The 21,339-nt window shown below is 38.3% G+C and overlaps 1 pseudogene; it reads left to right on the top strand.

The window, feature by feature from the left end:
* Positions 1 to 2,304: 2,304 nt before the first annotated feature.
* On the top strand, positions 2,305 to 13,237 carry LOC145771764 (uncharacterized; annotated as a pseudogene).
* The last annotated feature ends 8,102 nt before the right edge of the window (positions 13,238 to 21,339 follow it).

Below are 21,339 nucleotides of genomic sequence, written 5' to 3'. Positions count from 1 at the left end.
ATGAATGACTATTCAGCTGTTGCAGAAAACATTGTATTGACCAAAAGATGTCACACAAGAGTAAAGCTTAGATGTTGAAGAATATGAATGACTGTTCAGCTGTTGCAGAAAACATTATGTTGAACCATAGGCATACGAAGCCAAGTAACATGATCAAGTTTAGCATCTTCAAGTTTATTACATATAGAAACACAAAACTTCGCAACAAATTAAGTATCGAACGTTTTCGACATCACTAGATGTCCTTTTCAGGAATAATATACATACAACTTAACTACATCTGAATAAAATACAATGGTTAACTAAATCTATAAACAAGAAAACACAAAAACTGCACAGTACTTCTGACTAGCTCAAATTCAATGACATAGGCTCCACGAGATTCAAAGATAACTGCATCAAAAGGTGTTAAACAGATCACATGATATGGTAGAAAGGCAAGGTGCGAATTTGTTGCGTAGTTTTGTTTTTCTATATGTAATAAACTTGAAGATGTTAAACTTAATCACGCTACTTGGCTTCGTATGCCTATGGTTCAACCAGACAAACTCTCTAGCGAAGCTCTAAAATATTATGTTGATAAAAAAAATGTCACTCAAGTAAAAGTCATATAACTGTGACTTATACAACAAGTGTGTTATAAACTACATAACAAAACCTTAGGGAACGTTCAAATATTACGTAACGCCTTCGAGGGGAAGGGGGGTTTATGCAAAGCGTTACATTAGCGTCACATCGGGGGGGAGGGGGTTCAAGCAAAACGTTACGTAACGCTTTCGAGTACGGAATGGTAGTTTTTTGTACTGAATTTGTAGTGAAAAAGCGTTACATGGGGGAGGGGGGATTGAAAAAAGCGTTACGTTGGCGTTACATGGGAGAGGGGGGGGGTCAAAAATTCCGAAAAAAAGCGTTACGTAATATTTGAACGTTCCCTTATTGTAAGGTTTAACAAACTAGGAATCTGAACAAAACCATAAGAAACAAATCAATAGTTAATACAACTCTAGATGTACTGTTCTAAACACAAAAGCCACTACCTCAAACATCGGCTACCTTACACCAACTATGCATTGTGAAATGAAAGAACTTTAAGAACACAAACAAGCATTTGCAGTGCGTCGCCGCCTGAGGTGAATACGGGCACTAAACTAAAACGTCTTACGTAACAACAGAAGAGATTTCACAACAAAGTGTTTTTCACAAAAAAGCACATTTGATGACTTGCCAAAGATTTCGCACAGGTGCCAAACCTTACAAGTGTGGTGTATGAAATAAATGTTTTTCACAAGAAATACATCTGTAAAAATACTAATTCACAATAGAACTGTGATATATGCAACAAGTGCCTTTCATGCAAAACCGTGTGTGATGTATGTATTGTCAAGATAGTTTTTAACCAGGGAGAAATTTCATAATTTTAAGAGTGTAATTTTAACTCTACGCATGGTCTTTAGAATTACGGCCAGCTATGAGACATTTTGTGGGAAGTTTCTAAAAGGCCTACTTTCGTTTTCTTGATCTTTTCAAAAATGTAGAAATGCTCTGTAGATTGCCAATTGCCCACAATAATAAAATTAGAACAACCACAAAAAGTTTTTCCGCGAACTGTCAGTAACCTCAACCAACACCACTTTTGAAAATTTATCTTTGAAAAGATGGAAAAAACAAAAGTAGGCCTTTTAGAAATTGCCCTTATAATTGCGCGTTTTTTTGGCCCAAGTTTTCTTTTGCATTTACAACTCTAATTGCGTGTTTTAGGTTTATACTGGTCTTTCCATTTAAAACACATCTGTAGTGGGAGCTAAACATACCTTCTTTAAAACTAAACGAATATGTCCAGATTAATGCAGTTCGTATTACAGGATTCATAGTTTTGAGGATTGATTTGGGGATTGGGTTCCTCCTTGTTGGTGTTGGTTTTATTTTGTCTTCTTATGAATAGACATGGCTGTTTAATCTTATATAAACATTGTTTGTAATTATTGTTATCGATGTGCATTTTGTTCATAACAATCACATGTATTTGCAGTGCATGCTCAACACAATTATGAATGAATACTATAGTCTTTGTTACAATGCCAGTTGTTTAGTTGCACAGTGTTATGTTGTTATCCGATAGAAATTGTTTGGTTTGTTATAAATATTGTGAGTGAACTATCCTCACATTGAATTGGTTGGTGCATCCTTCACCAAGAATAATTTGTTTTTTCAGGTTGACGCAGTCTTTGCTGCTTGAACGTTAGGTTGTTGCATAGTCCTAAGTAATACTTTTGATAAATGACATCAACGTAATTTCCACAACATATGGAAAACCTTGAAGGAATTGTTGTCAAGCTTGAAGATGTTGAAGAATATGAAGACCACAGGAAAATATACCAAAAACCATACCGGTGTAGTTTATACAACAAGTCTTTTTCACAAAAACCAACCTTGAAAAGTCACCAACGACTTCACTCCGGTGAAAAACCATTTAAGTGTGATGTATGCAACAAGTGTTTTTCACAAAAACCGAACTTGAAAACTCACCAAAAAGTTCATTCAGGTGAAAAGCCATACAAGTGTGACATATGTAACAAATGTTTTTCACAAAAAACGTCTTGGAAAACCCACCAAAGAATTCATTCCGCTGAAAAACCATACAAGTGTGATGTATGCAACAAGTGTTTTTTAGATAAAAGAAATCTGGTAACTCACCAAAGAATCCATTCAGGTGAAAAACCATACAAGTGTAATGTATGCAACAAGTGTTTTTCACAAAAAACGAATTTGATGACTCACCAAAGAATTCATTCAGGTGAAAAACCGTACAAGTGTGATGTATGCAACAAATGTTTTTCATACAAACCGCACTTGACAACTCACCAAAGAATTCATTCAGGTAAAAAGTCATACAAGTGTGATGTGTACAATAAGTGTTTTTCACAAAAAACGAACTTGATAACGCACCAAAGAATTCATTGAAGTGAAAAACCATACAAGTGTGATGTATGCAACAAGTGTTTTTCACAAAAACCGCACTTGACTACTCATCAAAGAATTCGTTCTGGTGAAAAGCCATATATATAAGTGTGATGTATGCAAGAAGTGTTTTTAAGATAAAAGATATCTGGTAGCTCACCAAAGGATTCACTCAGCCGAAAAGCCATTTAAAATGTGAGATATGCAAAAAGTGGTTTTTATATAAAACACAACTGCATCAAATACTTGGTTGTTCGTTCATAAAATAAAGTTTTCTTCATAAACTGCCATAAATACAACCATCAGTATTATTATATGAATACTGTCACAATTTCTTTCTATCTCTTAACAGGAAAGAGACTTGGAAAGGATTAATGACGTAGTTTAATGGGATTTACCGAAAAGCAGTCAATTAAATGTCGAATAGTTCTACTAGTGAAATGATAATAAAAATTGTTGAAGGACTTTGACGAATGGTTCAGCAATTCCAGCAATTTATTCAAATAGAAATTGTATTAGCATCAACTCAGCTTTACTCATATTCAATGACTTCAACTCTCGATCAACAATAATCTTTGCGTCTATTGCCAACTACCACTACTACAATAATGATCAGCTCTCACAATCAACTCATAATAATAATAATGGTTACGCAAATTACACCACTATTTATAGAAGGTTGTTCGGTCTAGTAACTTCGAGAAGGTTACGTAATGTTACATCATAAGAACTCATTGTTCTGTCAAGCTGCACTAACGTAAACAAGCAAGTTAACGAAGCTTCCAGATTGTCACGTAGGGTAAAACGTTCTAGAAATACATCGCATAATAAAGATTTCGTAATCACAGATCTACTAGTAAACATCCTTAGGACATCATGACAAACGACATTCGGCATTTGTGAAAAATGGAATGTTCCAGGTTTGCGTGTTACAGAATGTTCTGGAAATATGTTACATAATAAAATTTCGCAATCAGAGGTTACTACAGGTCAATGACCGAAAATAACGCATCGCCCAGTGAACACAATCAAAACAGCACGTTCGATCAAGATACAAAGCAGCCCGTCGCGAGGCCTTGCACATTGATTGTGACACATACTAATTATTGTTATCAAAGTGCATTTTGTCATAACATCCTCATTTATTTGCAATTCATGTTCAATACAATTAAGCAATGAATGTGGATGCTATTGCTATAGTCTTTGTTACAATGCCAGTTGTTTGGTTGCACAGTGATATGTTGTTATCAGATAGAAATTGTTTAGTTTGTTGTGAATATTGTGAGTGAACTATCCTCACATTGTAGTTTTTACTCTTTACAAAGTTTGATTTGTTTTTTCAGTTTGACATAGTAAATTCCTTTCAAATATTTTAACTACATTTTGCTGCTTGAACGTTAGGCTGTTGTGTTGTCCTAAGTAATTTTCTTCATCTCAACGTAATCTTCACTTGTCGCCATTTACAGTGAAAAATTTTCATTGCATTGCAATGTCTAAAAATTAAAATATTGCACCCACATTATTAGCTTTGTGTCAGTTTCAAAAGAGCTAAAAACAAAAGTATTTAAATAATAGGAGATGTTCTACTGGTGCAAATTGAGCTAAACCAGGGGCGGGGAACCTTTTTAGTATTGCGGGCCACATAAAATGAGAAATAACACGGGCGGGCCAATAAAAATTTCGAAATGTTATTTACAGATAAAAAACGTAGCGAAGAAGACAATGATTTATTTCACTTTCACAGTTAGTAGGATGGCTGAAAGTTTTTTTTTTAGTGAGTCGTGTGATGTCTGCTGACACAGAAGATGTTGCAACTCTTAACTGCATCTCCACGTTTTTATCAGTCAGTCTGGAGCGAAGACGACTTTTTGTTAGATTCAATTTGGAAAAAAAACTGCTCGCAACGGTAGGTGCTTCCAATCCAAACAGACACATATTTCAAATCATATTTCCACATGACTGGAAAATCATCAGCATTTATGTAGCGTTGATAAAAGTTTAGCAGTGGAATGTTTTGGTACATCGCTTTCAACGTACCGTCACTCTGGATCTCTACTATTTCATGTTGGAAGTTACTAGGAACATCAGTTGCAACCACATTGAAAGGAGAGACAAAAATATCAAACTCCATTTCTTTACTCTTGCATTAAATGTCTCCATAAGATTGACACATTCATGGGCATATTTGGCTGTAGAAGGCTTTTGCTCTTGCAAGGTAGGGAAATGTGCGGTGTCATTGTTTTCAAGTTGTACTTTCCACAGACGTAGTTTAGCTTCAAATGATTTCACTTTTGCAAACAAGAAGTTCAAAAGCTGACTCGGTCCCTGCAACTTGAAGAAATTTTGACATTAACAACAGTAAAAAAATTTTGACGCGGGCCACATGGAACAGTCACGCGGGCCGCATTCGGCCCGCGGGCCGCAGGTTCCCCACCCCTGAGCTAAACTATCACAAGATGTATACAGTGACAATTTGCTTTTATTCCGACGTTTCGTCAATCAGACAGGACTGACTTCTTTAGGGGCTAGACCAGGTAGTGACTACCTGTCTAGCATGGCAAAACACAGGACCATGTTGTTGAAACCAACTAAACACGCAAAATGAAAATTCAACTCTAGACAAAATTGTCGCGCGCAAAGTTTGAATTAAGTTAGAAAAAAGGAAAGATTTAAATTTTAACAATTAACAACCCAGACAAAAATCTGTCATTTTTACATCTACCCAACGTCCGCAGACGTTGAATCAATGTAAAAATGATGGATTCTGCTGTCAGGGAAGAAACTGAAATACTGACAAGAGAGGAGAATGAACGGCATGAGTCATGATGAAACGAGTTTAAAAAACGCACTACTGCACAGTTTTACAATCAGCGTGAAACCAATTTAAAAAACGTAAAATAACTGAAGTTATGGCATGCATGCAAGGAGCAGAATGTTCCGGGCATTGATATTTGAAAGCTCTTTTGTGTTCATTAATGCGAGATTTAAGATCTCGTTTTGTTTGGCCAACATCAATTAAATTACAATCAACACAAGAAACTTGGTACACCAAACCCGAGATTTCGCTTTGTTTCAAGGGGTCTTTTAAAGACGGCAAAAATTTACTTATTTTCAAGAAAGGTTTCAAAGCGACTTTTACACCAATTTCATTTAGGATACGCCGAATATTTTCAGAAACTCCCTTGATATAAGGTAAAGAAACAAAAGACTTAAACTGGGTAGATGGAAGTGCTAAACTTTTTGGTTGTCGTTGGCAAGCATGCTTTCTTGGAAATCCATTGAGGCGCAGCGTTTTTGCTATCAACAAAAAACTATTGTAAGTGGTTATTTTACGTTTTTTAAATTGGTTTCACGCTGATTGTAAAACTGTGCAGTAGTGCGTTTTTTAAACTCGTTTCATCATGACTCATGCCGTTCATTCTCCTCTCTTGTCAGTATTTCAGTTTCTTCCCTGACAGCAGAATCCATCATTTTTACATTGATTCAACGTCTGCGGACGTTGGGTAGATGTAAAAATGACAGATTTTTGTCTGGGTTGTTAATTGTTAAAATTTAAATCTTTCCTTTTTTCTAACTTAATTCAAACTTTGCGCGCGATAATTTTGTCTAGAGTTGAATTTTCATTTTGCGTGTTTAGTTGGTTTCAACAACATGGTCCTGTGTTTTGCCATGCTAGACAGGTAGTCACTACCTGGTCTAGCCCCTGAAGAAGTCAGTCGTGTCTGATTGACGAAACGTCGGAATAAAAGCAGATTGTCACTGTATACATCTTGTGATAGTTTAGCTCAATTTGCACCAGTAGAACATCTCCTATTATTTAATTTAATGCCTGGTGAACAGCCTCATTCAATTTTCAACAAAAGTATTTGTTTGTTCTTCAAGATTTCCATGTAAAACAGTAAATCACAGATAGGTATATTGTTGTCAACGTTTTCTTGTCATCAAATAGATATTGTTTGCTTTGTAATGAATATTGTGAGTGAGCTATCATCACATTATCACATTGTATTTGTTAGTGCACCTTTCACTAAGTTCTGATGTGTTGTTTCAGGTTGACATAGTAAATACCTTTTAAATATTTCAACCACGTTTTACTGCTTGAACTTTAGGCTATTGTGTTGTCCTAAGTAACTTTCTTCAACTTTTTCACCAAAGAATTCACTCAGGTGAAAAACCATGCAAGTGTGATGTATATATGCAATAAGTGTTTTTTAGATAAAAGATATCTGATAACTCACCAAAGAATTCATTCAGGTGAAAAGCCATACAAGTGTGATGTATGCAACAAGTGTTTTTCACAGAAACTACATCTGACAACTCACCAAAGAATGGAACCATGTTCACAGTTCTCAAGAAAGATTTTAAGATGAGCCTATTCAAACACATTATGAAACAGTTGCTAAATGCCAATACCATTGAGAAACGTCTCTCCAGAGCCAGAATTCTGCTCCCACGCATTGAAGGAGGAGGCACTCTGCCAAACCTTGTGTTCAGCGATGAGAAGAAATTTGATGTCCAGCATCATTTTAACAGTCAGAATGATCGTGTTTAGTCAAGAGATTGTGATGTGGAGCCCCGGGTAGTCACTAGGAGACAAGGGGCGTCATCAGTGATGGTGTGGGCCGCAGCCAACGAATCAGGAAGTTGTCCATTGATTTTTATGAACCAAGGAGTGAAATTGAACCAAGAAAAGTACCGAATTGATATTCTTGAGGGTTCACTGTTGCCTTGGGCAAAGAAACACTTCAAAAAACGTAATTGGTCATTCCAACATGATTTTGCCTCTTTACATGGAGCTTTAAGAGAACGCAAAACTGGCTTTCAGCCAATGTGCCGTTCTTCATTTCCAAGGAAGAATGGCCTCCTTCATCTCCAGACCTGAACACTCTAGACTTTGGCATCTGGTCTTACCTAGGAGAACAAGGTTACGACTAAACACCACCAAAGTTTGGATGATCTGAAAAAAAGAATGAGCCAAAATACCTCAGAGTTATTCGTGACTTTTGCAGATCCTTTTCGAAGCGTCTCTGATTTGCTATCGACACAAATGGCGGACGCATTGAGTAAAACTTGTTTTTCCTAAATATTTATTTATTTGACAATAATATTATATGTTTTTTACTCAAAAATTGTCTACCATTTGATACAGTTGTTTGAAGTTATAACGTTAATTACACAGGTCAACAAAAAAATATTTGGTACAAAAGGTGAGAATCATATTAGGGTATTTCAGTGCCCCTGATTCTGAAAATACAAGTGGTTTTTTCGATTTGGTTCTAGTTTTCGTGATATTCCATAGTGAAAATATTTTTGAAATCGTTACTCAAACGCTTTCAATTAGCAAATTACTTATTTTCAGCACCGTTTACTGCTATGATGTCATAATTGCACTTGTCTGGTTCGATTGGTTAATATTGTACGAAAGTTCAAAACGCAAGCAAGGGTTGAAATGAAATGTGATTAATGTAAGGGAGACATGAATATTCAATGAAAGCGGTTGTGAATCAGTACCGGTACATCACAAGAAAAAGAAAAATAGACCGAAAGGCATGTGTTTATGAATGCAGCTTTATATTGAAAAGGTGGGCGTACTGAAATGGATTTTATTCTAAGCCTTTGCTAAGGCCAAGTCATTACTTCAAAAAGTTTTTTTTCTGATCTTTAGGCTAATAAAATATGCCTTTGACAAACAGGATGCTGTCCTAACAATCCAGATATATTTTAATGCAACTGTGACAAATATATGACAAATGAAACGCGCTTCAGTCTGAAGTATTTCATTAAAAGATATTACCAAAGCTTAGTGGTTAGTGCGTCCACCTCTGAATCGGTAAGCATGTGTTCCTCCTTAAGTATGCAAACATTGCAATCAAACCAGTTTCTGGGCTCAAGGCTAAGAAGAAGTTCAGAGGGCCATGGTGTAAAGAGAGCCGTGGAATCACCATGACAATTGATACTTTTGTACTGTGAACAATGAACATGTTCGAATGAAGTTGTCACAAAAGAAGTTGGAACATCATGTTTACATGGAGTGTGCAAGGCGGCCATTGCGTGGACGTTGCCATTTCTGTTTCAAGTGGTGATTCGCTTGAAACAATAGTAAAATAGGCATGACCGAGAATAACCTCAATACCTTCAGTAATGTTTTGGAGCAAGGTCAAGCTTTTTTTCTCAAAACCATTTCTACCACTTGCTGTAGTTAGAGATTTAGTTATCAAACGTGGCAGCTGGAATCATGGCTCCTCATCTCGATCAACGCATGGTGGCATTCTTGACTCCGAGGCCAAGATTACGTTCTTTCGTAACAAGGATAAAATTCTAAGCTGCTACTTTACTGAAGAACATAACTTTGCATTCTGTAATTATTAGGGTGGCTCTTAATTTTGAAAGTTGGAAATGTTTCGCTCTCACCCTCTGAGTTGGATCCAATTACTGAAAAAGCCCACCATGCCAAATTTTAGGCCATTTTGATAATGTTTAGAGGTAGTCCACGCATAGGCCTACTCAAAGTTTAGGGCACTAGCAGGGCCATTCCATGTCAATTCACACAGTCAAGAAATTCAACCTCTCCGATTTCCCTTAAATTTTACACACCTTTTTACTATCCTATATAATGAACAACTGCAAAATTTGAGGGAAATTTATTGAGAAACACGAGAGTTATGAGGCATTTAGTTTGGGGGGTCTGCCGAGGGGGCATGATTTTTTATTTTTGGCTATGTTTGAGGCCCTATTACTGCTAAACTAAATTAGGTAACAACCCAAATTTTTTGCAGGTGATAGTACTTCTGCCAAAAATTGACAAAATAACATCGTTCATACTGTAACACTAAAAGGTCAAAGATCATAGGCATCCAAAGTTGGCCATTTCCAGCTCTCGGCTACAATTTTCCAAAATTTTAAAACCTTCCCAATACCCCATTTTTGATTGGTTTTGGCTGAAATTTGGTAGAAATGTTGTTTACAGGATTTTCTATGAACTGAGAAAATTTCAGTACCGGTACAAAATATTAAAGGGGTTGGGAGGTATTTAATGTGAAACATGGGGCGAAATGAAAAAAAGCAAAAAGTGAGGTCCTTTTAAAATCCAGGTTACCCATGACCCCAGTGAAAATTTGCAATGACATGTTTTTTCAATATTTGGCAGAAGTACTATTACTTGTGAAAAATTTGGGTTGTTAAACTAATTTAGTTTAGCAGTAAGTTAATAGGACCTCAATCATGGCCAAAAATAAAAAAATCGTGCCCCCTCGGCAGACCCCCCCCAAACTAAATGCTTCATAATTCTCGGAGTTGCTCTTGTGCAGTCTTATAACCGACTGTTGACAAAAGATGAAGAGCAGCTGCAGTTTCTATTGCAAGTGGTTACTGAGCATCGACGCATCTTTCCAGATGCACATAAAGAAACTCTCATCCAGCCCAAACAATGAACAGAGCAGCATCCGTTAACTTTGATACGCTCATACTACCACTGATACATTTCTATATTAACGTTCATATGCAATGAGCAAACGAATCAACTTTGAGCAGATTATGCCCATTGTTGGGAACCTTTTGCAACAACTTTGTTGGACTGTTTATTTGTATCATTTATGTTCCATTTTTTCAAATTAATTTTAAACCGAGGTTTTGAGCATCATAAGTTAGTGTAAAATAAGTCGTTTTAAACTTATAATGTAAGATAACATTGAAATGATGAAGACATGATATTACTGATAAAACAATGCCCATAAGTTTGCTTATGTTGGAAATGGGCCTTTTTTGCTGAAATATGATAGCTGTTTATCTTTATCTGCAATTAAACCTGAACACGATTTTACAAAAGTTACACCCCTCTAGACTACCTGTAAAGACCAATCAAAATGCATCAAATTTTGGCTGCAGTATTTTTATATCAATTGTATCCAATTGACACCCTGAGAGCTGCAAAAAAATCAGTTTAAATTTTTACCCTCATATAAGAGCCACCCTAGTAATTATATATAAATGGCCTTCATACCTTGATGGGGTGTTGCTCAGTAGGCTTTGGCCTACTATAATGTAGAGTTGCATTTGTTCATCGATAGCTTTGTTTTGCTTATTTGTCTAGTTTGTTAAGCAAAACAATGCATGCATTTTGTTTGTACTTAGTACCGGTACCTTACTTAGTAAGTCTGATACTGTTGAAGTCAAAAAATATCATAACGCAAAACGCAAGTTATATATTCTACATCATGTATCCTCAGGCTTGCTTCAAGTCGTATTTTGATTGTTACTAGGCCAGTAAACGTTAAATAGCTGTTTGTTTGGGTTATAAAAAAACCTTTAGTTTTAGAGAAAATTTTCTTTTTAATACAGATAGGAACATAATCCATAGAACCAAGTTTCTATTTAAAACGCAAATATCTCGCCAACCTGATGTGCCAGGAAAAAGTTAAGAAAATTTTCCGAATCAGCGTCAAAAACCATTCAAGAATCACCTAATCGGATCTCCATTTAACATTTTCTATTGACCACTGTCATTCTTTTTATGTAAGTAAAGTGCTTGCTTGAAAAAGATCGATTTATATGCAAAATGTGCATTTTTCAAACTTTATAAAAAACCTTTAGTTTTAGAGAAAATTTTCTTTATTATACAGATAGGAACATTGTATTTCTGAATCTATAGAACCAAGTTTCTATGACCTACGGTTTACAAGTTATACCAATTTTATGTATTTGCCCCCTCAGGTTGCACGGGCAGTGTTGGATGCAACCTCCCATAAATATGATAGAACATGTTTTTTAGGCCTAGGCCACCATTTCAGAACTATTCTTTTTCAAATTCAATTTTTTTTTCACCGCACCCTAATACACATCTCACAAAGTTTAATTTGTTGATGTTTACAGGTTGATATTGCAGGGAGTGACGTTGTAACAACATTTAGAATATTTTATTTCCATTTTGTTATTTTTTGGTTAGTATTCTTCGCTTCAGTAGTGCAAAGTTATTTTGTTCTATCAACTGATGTTTCCCTGAGTATGGAAAACATGAAAGGAATTGTTGAGAAAGTTGAAGATGTTTTAGAACAGGGGTCACCAAACTTTGGCCCGAACTGATTTCATCCGGCCCGCTAGGTGCTGCGGAAATAACAGCTGCACTACAACTGTTAAGGAAAAAAAGATGTAATGTTTTTTCAAGAGCACGATGCCCTGTAGTGTATCACGGCAGGGGATAACTTTTCCTGCAACCTTTCGATTTTCATCACAACTTTGCTATTCCACCGCTGACTTTGTTATTTATTCATGTCAAATTCAAGTCAATGGAGATTCTAAATAGTGGTATATCTTTTCGCAATTTGCATCCGGCCCGCAGCTGTTAATCTCGCAGCAATCCGACCCACAGAAAAAAAGTTTGGTGACTCCTGTTTTAGAATATGGAGTCCACAGGAATATTAATCACTGTTCGAATGTTGCAGAAAACTTTGTGTTGACGGAAACAGTTCACTCAGTTGAAAAGGCATGCAAATGTAGTGTATGCAAAAAGTGCTTTTCATGTAAAATACATCAGATAACTCACCAAAGAGTTCATTCATTTAAAAAACCATACCAGTGTGATGTATGCAACAAGTGTTTTTCAGATAAATCAAATTTGACAACTCATCAAAGAATTCACTCAGGTGAAAAATCATACAAGTGTGATGTATGCAACAAGCATTTTTCACAAAAAGAAAATTTGATAACTCACCGAAAGAGTCACTCCCGTGAAAAACCATACAAGTGTGATGTATGCGGTAACAGGTTACACAACGGTCAAGTTTGACATATCAAAGAATTTATTCAGGTGAAAAACCATACCAGTGTGATGTATGCAACAAGTGTTTTTCAGATAAAAGAAATCTGATAACTCACAAAAGAATCCATTCAGGTCAAAAACCATACAAATGTGATGTATGTGACAAGTGTTTTTCACAAAAAACAATTTGGTGAAACACCAAAGAATCCATTCAGGTGAAAAGCCATTTCATAGTGATGAATGCAATAAGTGTTTTTTACAAAAAACAAGCTTGATAAATCATCGAAGAATTCACTCAGGTGAAAGCCACACGTGTTTTCCTGACAGATCTACTTTTAATTCTTACAAAAGAATTCACTCTGGTGAAAAACCATACAAGTGTGATTTTTGTTATAAGATTTGGACATATTGATACAAATCCATTTCACTGTAGAATTCATGGGTGTGATAAGCCCATACTATGTTGTCGTATATTTTCTATCTTTCATTGTTCTACTTGAACGCACTGTCAGCCTGTTTCAATAGAAGCCGTAATTATTACTAAAAGCGTAGCATTCTCTGAAGTGGCTCATACTACCTTCAAGTGAGTCAGCTTTCAGGTTAGTGTTAGCTCATTCGACTTTCTCTATGACCAATGTTTGCATCAAGTCCTTAATGTTGTTGTCTTACCAAAACAGGTTCCTTGTTATGTGACATTGGTACCTTGACCAATGTAATTACTGTCATAGTAAAAAAAACACAATTGACATAAGTAAGTGTCTTGTCTTGCGGCATTCAGATTTTGAGTTATTTATGTCTTTCAGCTTCGAGCTATTTAATGTATTTATGTCTTGCGTCATTCGAATTGCGATGAAAAGTTGTGTATCAATCAAAACAGCAGTAGTTGCATAGTGTTACTTTGTTGTTTAGTTGCAGTGTTACTTTGTTATCCAAAAAAAATTGTTTGGTTTGTTATAAATATTATGAGTGCATTGTCATCACATTGTATTTATTGGTGCACCCTTCACCAAGTTTGATTTGGGGTACCGTATTTACATGTCACATCATCCAGAGAATTTTGTAAAGTTTGGTTTGATCATTAATTTTAGTGCTTTTTTTAAAGTTTTGTAGAGATTTTCACGCTGATTCTAGAGAAAGTTCTTTTTTTAGATTGGACCACATGTGACAAAGTTATGGGCGTTTCAAACATGATCTATTTTGTGATCGCTCAACTGTAAAATTTCATAAAAGTATTGCATAGTCAACTTTAAACCCTGGTATCTCAGTCCTGGTTTAACAAAAATCATTTATTTTGGCAGTTTTATACTTTGACCTGTGCTTGAGCTTTTCTAATGGCGGCTGGTAAATCCAATTTTTGCTCCTCAAGTAATCTCTGTCGAATGTATTGGAGTTGATGCCATTAATAAAAGCATCTCTTGTAATTTCGTCTTTGTAGGTTGCGTCGTCTACGTTTTCGAATTCGCATTCTCTTGCTAGTTGGCGTAATGCGTGAATGTATTCATCGATGGTCTCTTCAGGATTTTGAACTCTGGTCATTAACAAATGTCTAGCAAACACAACATTTTTCTTTTTATGACAAGCATTGTCGAGCGCTATCCTTGCCTCGGCGTAGGTCCCTGCATCTGCGATTAAGGCGTAGGTTCTGTGTGAGAGTGAGTTTGCTAGTAACCCCAGCTTGTCAATGTTCTCTGGATTTCCTTCGTTTCTTTCAACCGCAGTTAGAAAAGTTTCAAAAGTTTTTTTCCAGTGATCATATATTTTCTTTGCTTCTAGCTCCTCTGGAAGGAGTTCCAGTCTGTTGGGTCGCAGCAACTTATCCATTAATACAAGTGAATAAAATTGTGATGAAACATTTAATAACCCAATTGAGGCTTTTATTCACTAAAATATAGAAACACAAAACAATAAGAACTAAAGACAAACTAATAGCAATAGGTAATTCGTAGTAGGCATACAACACAAACTTCTACTGTAACATATAGTTTCAAACATAAGACTGCGACGCTCTGGCAAAGCAGTTGAAAGGAAAGATTGCTTGCGGTGCCAGAGGTATCGCGCTTTTTAATCAAGCAGCAGATGACGTAACTACCAAACACAAATCCCAAACGTTGTCAAGACGTAAATACCACACATCATAAACTTTATTTGGATTTTTGTTCTAAAACTGCTGTAAATTTGTTCATCAGTGTGATGATAAATTGATTTATGATACGTGACAATTTTAATGTCTAATCAAACTTGATTGATAAAAAAATTTATTGCATCACTAGAAAGCCTTCGTTGTGAAAGCAGTTGCAGCACCAGGTGTTTCTTTGGGTAAGCCACAGGGTATCTGTGCCTTCAAGTCTGCCTTGATATGTCAGTTGTTGCATATCCAAACTTTTAATTGAATGTAATTTTTCCTAAACTAAAAGCTCACCTGCAAGATATTTTAGTTCGCTTTCTTTTTTGTTCAGTGAAGGGATGAAAGGATTTTAGTTCGCTTTTCTTTTTTGTTCAGTGAGTAGCATCTACTTTAAAATATCTTGGTTTGTGATGGTGGGAATGTGAAAGTTGATATTGTAAGCAAGCCAAAAAATTTTATTGTTTTTTATCAACTTTTTGCTGTCGCTCAATGAAGGGTCATCTTCTCGACAACAATGATTAAAAAGTTTTTGTTATGACAATTACAAACTCAGGAATAACATAATAAAGATGTTAGCTTGATGCCATTCCTCACTACAAATCGACATCTTCGGAGGTCTATCGCAATGGCTAAAAGAGGCAAACAATTTTAAGACAAGTCTGAAAAAATTAATTCAGAGTTTCCAACTATTAGTTTCAAATTAATGAAATTAATAGAAAATAAAATTAATAGATGCTGCAACTGAAAAATTGTATCAAAATATTACGTTCTTCTGGCATAAAGTCATAATGTATTTTGTGGCACACATGCGTGCCACTGCATCAAAGAAGAGGGACCTATCTTGAATACAGATGTACCGTTCAGAGCATTTAGCCACAACACGTAGATTGCAATACAGCATGTAGCAGATCCACAACAATAAGAGTGGATTTAAGCATCAAGCCCTCATCATCCTCCTCCAGGAGACTCACTGTGCATCTGTGGATAAGTTGGTAATAACCAACTTCACACTCGCAGGCGCAACCTGCAGCAGGAAGCACGGCCTCGCCACGTTTGTCCATGACCGGCTGAGCTGGTCCTTGGTTGACCAATCCCAAGCTCAATCGGAGATCGAGTGGCTTTGTGTAGATGTAGCAGGCTACAACATCGTCAATGTCTACAAGCCCCCACCTTCGCGGATAACATCAACAGCCATCCCAGTGTTCCCCCACCCCAGCCTCTACGCTGGCGATTTTAACTGCCACCACACTGACTGGGGGTACAACTCCATCAACAACGACGGAGATAGTCTGGCCGCTTGGGCAACCAACAACAACCTCGCCCTCTTATACGATCCTAAGGGCGCACCGAGCTTCCACTCCGGTCGTTGGAACACTGGCACGAACCCAGACCTGGCCTTCGCAAGTGATGACCCCGATGATCGCCAGCCGGACAGACGTGTGTTAGAGAAGTTCCCAAGGTCTCAACACCGACCCTCGCTAATCACGGCCCCCTTGCTTGCCACACCTATTCCGAGCAAGCCTGTCAAGCGATGGAACTTCAGAAAGGCCGATTGGGAATACTACGGCTTCCTCACAAACGAAGCTACTCAGTACCTCCCAACCCCACACACCATCAAAGTGGATGAAGCCTACCAGGACTTCTGTGATGCAATCATATCTGCGGCAAAAGACTCCATCCCGCGAGGTCGACGGAAAAACTACATACCTTGCTGGGATGTGGAGTGCAACAGGCTTTACCGCGACTTCCTCCGTTCCCCCCAGGGTACCGCCACCACCAACTCAGCAACAGCCCTGCTGGCAAGATTGGATTCAAAGAGGAAGAAGCGCTGGACAGAAGCCATAGACTCAATCGACTTCACGCACTCCAGCCGCACAGCTTGGAGTACACTCAACAACCTCACTGGCAGATCACGTGCCTCTCGTCGCCAATGCCCCATTTCAGCAAATGCCATCGCCTCACAACTTGTGAAAAATGGAGTGCACAGAACGAGAGACCGTGAATCAGACAAGTCCGTCCTCAAGGAAATGACGGACCTCTGGAAGGTCCCAACACCTGTCGAGGGCAACATCTCTGGTGAGTTTACCCCAGAAGAATTTGCCTCCGCCCTCCAGCACCTAAAGCCAGGCAAATCCCCGGGCCTTGACCACCTATGCCCGGAGCTAATACTCCAAGCTGCCCCCTCTATGAGGTCCTGGTTAAAAGAATTCCTTTCCTGCTGCTTGCGTCACCTGCGCATCCCAAGAATCTGGAGAAGAGCCCTAGTGGTTGCAGTCCCAAAGCCGAAGAAGCCCCCAGGGGATCCGAAGAGCTATCGTCCCATCTCTCTGCTCTGTATCCCCTTCAAGATACTCGAAAGACTTATCTACGCCCGTGTCGAACCGATAATAGACCCTCAGCTCCCTCGGGAACAAGCCGGCTTTCGCCACGGAAGATCAACTGTAGACCAGGTCACTCTGATGACCCAAGACATCGAGGACAGCTTCTCGGCAAAAAAGAAGGCTGGCGCCGTGTTTGTCGATCTCACGGCTGCCTACGACACTGTATGGCACAGCGGCCTTACCTGCAAACTACTCCGTCTCCTTCCTGACAGGCACATGGTCCATATGATTATGGAACTTGTGCAAAACCGCAGCTTTACCCTTTCCACGCTCTTTCCTTTAGCGGCCGACGAAGTAGACTACGTCGACTCAGGAACGGCGTCCCACAGGGCTCTGTCCTGGCTCCCCTCCTCTTTAACACTTACATCTATGACCTGCCTGACACCATCTCCAGGAAGTATGCTTATGCAGACGATCTGGCTCTCCTGCATCCAGCCGGAGATTGGCAGTCAATGGAGAGGAACCTAAGCCAGGACATGTCAACTATATCAACATATCTCCAGAAATGGAAGCTACAGCTCAGCAAGGCAAAGACAGTGTCGACGGCCTTCCACCTAAACAACAAGGAAGCAAAACGTGAGATCAACATTACCACCGATGACGAACACCTCCCCTACTGCGCCGAACCCACCTACCTCGGCGTAACCCTGGACAGGTCACTCACGTACCGACGACACCTGGAGTCACTGCGCAAAAAACTATCTGCGCGCGTTGCACTTTTGAGGCGGCTAGCGGGTTCCGGTTGGGGAGCTGATGCGAAAACCCTTCGCACAGCTACCTTGGCCCTTGTCCATTCTACCGCTGAGTACTGCGCACCAGTGTGGTGCCGCAGCTCTCACACCCGCCACATTGACACCGCCATCAATGACGCACTACGCACTGTAACTGGATGCCTGCGTCCCACTCCAACGGACTGCCTTCCCATCCTTGCAGGCATCCAACCTGCTGAGATTCGCCGTAAAGGAGCCATGATTTCCCTTGCTCGTCGCGCACTGGACCCCGACCACCTCCTCCACAGTACATTCCAGCGCCTACCTGGAGGACAGCAGCGACTGAAATCAAGACGCCCATTTGTGCCCGCCGCACGACAGCTTCTGAACAACGTTGAAGATCTTGGAATAAGTGCGGCACACTGGACGAACTACACATGGAACATGGAGTGGCAAAACAACACCTCCCGACTCCGTGATTTCCTACCCGACGTCGATCCCCACCCTCCGGGAATGTCCCTCGCAAGACTTGCGTGGGTCCGGCATAACCGCCTACGAACCGGCGTCGGTCGCTTTCGTTCAGACATGTGCAAATGGGGCCTGGCTCCCTCACCGGGATGCGAGTGTGGCGCCACAGACCAGACAGTAGATCATGTCGTCCATGACTGCCCAATCCATCAACCACCACATGGAGCGCCTGGACTGAAGGCCCTGGATGACGAGACTGTCGAGTGGCTGATGACATCATGCCCAAACATATAGTCCAGAAGAACAGCTCATACGACGAAGAAGAACAATAAGAGTGAGATGTAACCTAAAAAAACGCAATGCTGCAGAAGCTATAATTATATTCATGTGGAAGGTTTGTTTTGAATGCAATTTTTCAAAAACTAAAAGCTTAAGTGCTAAATAACTTTCTACGTTTTATTCGGTATGTTTGTCATTACAGACCGCTTTTTTTATAATACATTTGTCTTGTTGTGTCATTTATGATGCAGTATTGCGTGGTTTAAGTCTATACTGGTCTTTTCATTTGAAACACATCTGAAGTTGGAGCTAAACATACCTCCTTTAAAACTAAACGAATATCTCCAGATTGATGCAGTTTGTATTACAGGATTCGTAGTTTTGAGGATTGATTTGGGGATTGGGTTCCTTCTTGTTGGTGTTGGTTTTATTTTGTCTTCCTATGAATAGACAATAGACATGGCTGTTTAATCTCATATAAACATTGTTTGTAATTATTGTTATCGATGTGCATTTTTTCATAACAATCACATGTATTTGCAATGCATGCTCAACACAATTATGAATGAATACTGTAGATTTTTGTTACAATGCCAGTTGTTTAATTGCACAGTGTTATGTTGTTATCCGATAGAAATTGTTTGGTTTGTTATAAATATTGTGAGTGAACTATCCTCACATTGAATTGGTTGCTACACCCTTCACCAAGAATAATTTGTTGTTTCAGGTTGACGCAGTAAATCCTTTCAAATATTTTTACCACCTTTTGCTGTTTGAACGTTAGGTTGTTGCGTAGTTTTGATAAATGATATCAACGTAATTTTCACAACATATGGAAAAAATTGAAGGAATTGTTGTCAAGCTTGAAGATGTTGAAGAATATGAAGACCACAGGAATATATACCAAAACCCATACCGGTATAGTTTATACAAAAACTATTTTTCACAAAAAACAACTTTGAAAAGTCACCAAAGACTTCACGCCGGTGAAAAACAATTTAAGTGTGATGTATGCAACAAGTGTTTTTCACGAAAACCGAACTTGAAAACTCATCAAAAAGTTCATTCAGGTGAAAAACCATACAAGTGTGATGTATGCAACAAGTGTTTTTTAGATAAAAGAAAGCTGGTAACTCACCAAAGAATGCATTCAGGTGAAAAACCACACAAGTGTGATGTATGCAACAAGTGTTTCTCACAAACATCAAATTTGAGGAGGCACCAAAGAAATCACTCAGCTGAAAAACAATACCAATGTGGTGAATGCAACAAGTCTTTTTCCGTTAAATCGATTCTGATAGTTCACGAAAGAATCCATTCAAGTAAAAAACCATACAAGTGTGATGTATGCAACAAGTGTTTCTCAGATACACGAAATTTGATCACTCACCAAAGAAATCACTCAGCTGAAAAACAATACCAATGTGGTGTATGCAACTAGTGTTTTTCAGTTAAATCGACTCTGATAGCTCACGAAAGAATCCATTCAAGTAAAATACCATACCAGTGTGATGATGTATGCAGCAAGTGTTTTTCAGATAAACGAAATTTGCTCCCTCACCAAAGAAATCATTCAGCTGAAAAACTATACCAGTGTGATGTATGCAACAAGTGTTTTTCAGTTAAATCGATTCTGATAACTCACGAAATAATTCAGTCAGTTGAAAAACCATACAAGTGTGATGTATGCAGCAGGTGTTTTTCAAATAAACGAAATTTGATCACTCATGAAAGAATTCATTCAGCTTTAAAACCATACCGGTGTGATGTATGCAACAAGTGTTTTTCATTTAAATCGATTCTGATAACTCACGAAAGCATTCACTCAGGTGAAAAACCATACCAATGTGATGTATGCAACAAGTGTTTTTCACAAAAACCATGTCTGATCACTCACCAAAGAGTTCACTCATGTGAAAAACCATACAAGTGTGATGAATGCAACCGGTGTTTTTCAGTTAAATCGATTCTGATGAAATAATTAACTCAGGTGAAAAACCATAGAAGTGTGATATACAACAAGTGTTATGCAACAAGTGTATGCAACAAGTGTTTTTGAGATAAAAGAAATCTGATCACTCACCAAAGAATTCACTCTGGTGAAAGACCATTTAAATGTGTGATATGCAACATGTGGTTTTTATATAAAACACATCTGATAACTCATCACCAAATATTTGGTTGTTTGTTCATAAAATAAAGTTTTCTTCATAAACTGCCATAAATACAACCATCAGTAGTCAGATGTGTGCTGCGTCAGAATGGTATGAATCGTTTTCTATTCAAAGTTTTGATATCCATTGCATCATGCTCAAACAAAATGATAACTTTCTTAAAGAAGAATATGTTGTACTAGCCCTTCTTGGGTGCACTGCAAGCCATCAGGTAGCTAGATATTTGTCATCCCATTGTTAAAAATCAAACTTACAAGTGACATTTGTCGTATGTGAGTTTGCCTTATATGTGATTCAGTATTGCATGTTTCACTCAGGAGACAAACCATACAAGTGTGTTGATAGTGCAGTCGTGGGACCTTAAAAAGTGGTGTTTGTGAGAAAACTTTTTTATCAAGCTGATACGTTGTTCAGACCTTCCCCATATTATGCAAATGGCTCAGGAAAAAATCCCCATCAATCGGATGATGGGAAATCACTTTTTGGGCCC

Source organism: Aplidium turbinatum, chromosome 6 (assembly GCF_918807975.1).
Source record: "Aplidium turbinatum chromosome 6, kaAplTurb1.1, whole genome shotgun sequence".
Lineage (NCBI taxonomy): Eukaryota > Metazoa > Chordata > Ascidiacea > Aplousobranchia > Polyclinidae > Aplidium > Aplidium turbinatum.
The sequence above is the reverse complement of the archived record's forward strand: the minus strand, read 5'-3'. Positions and strand labels throughout refer to the sequence as shown.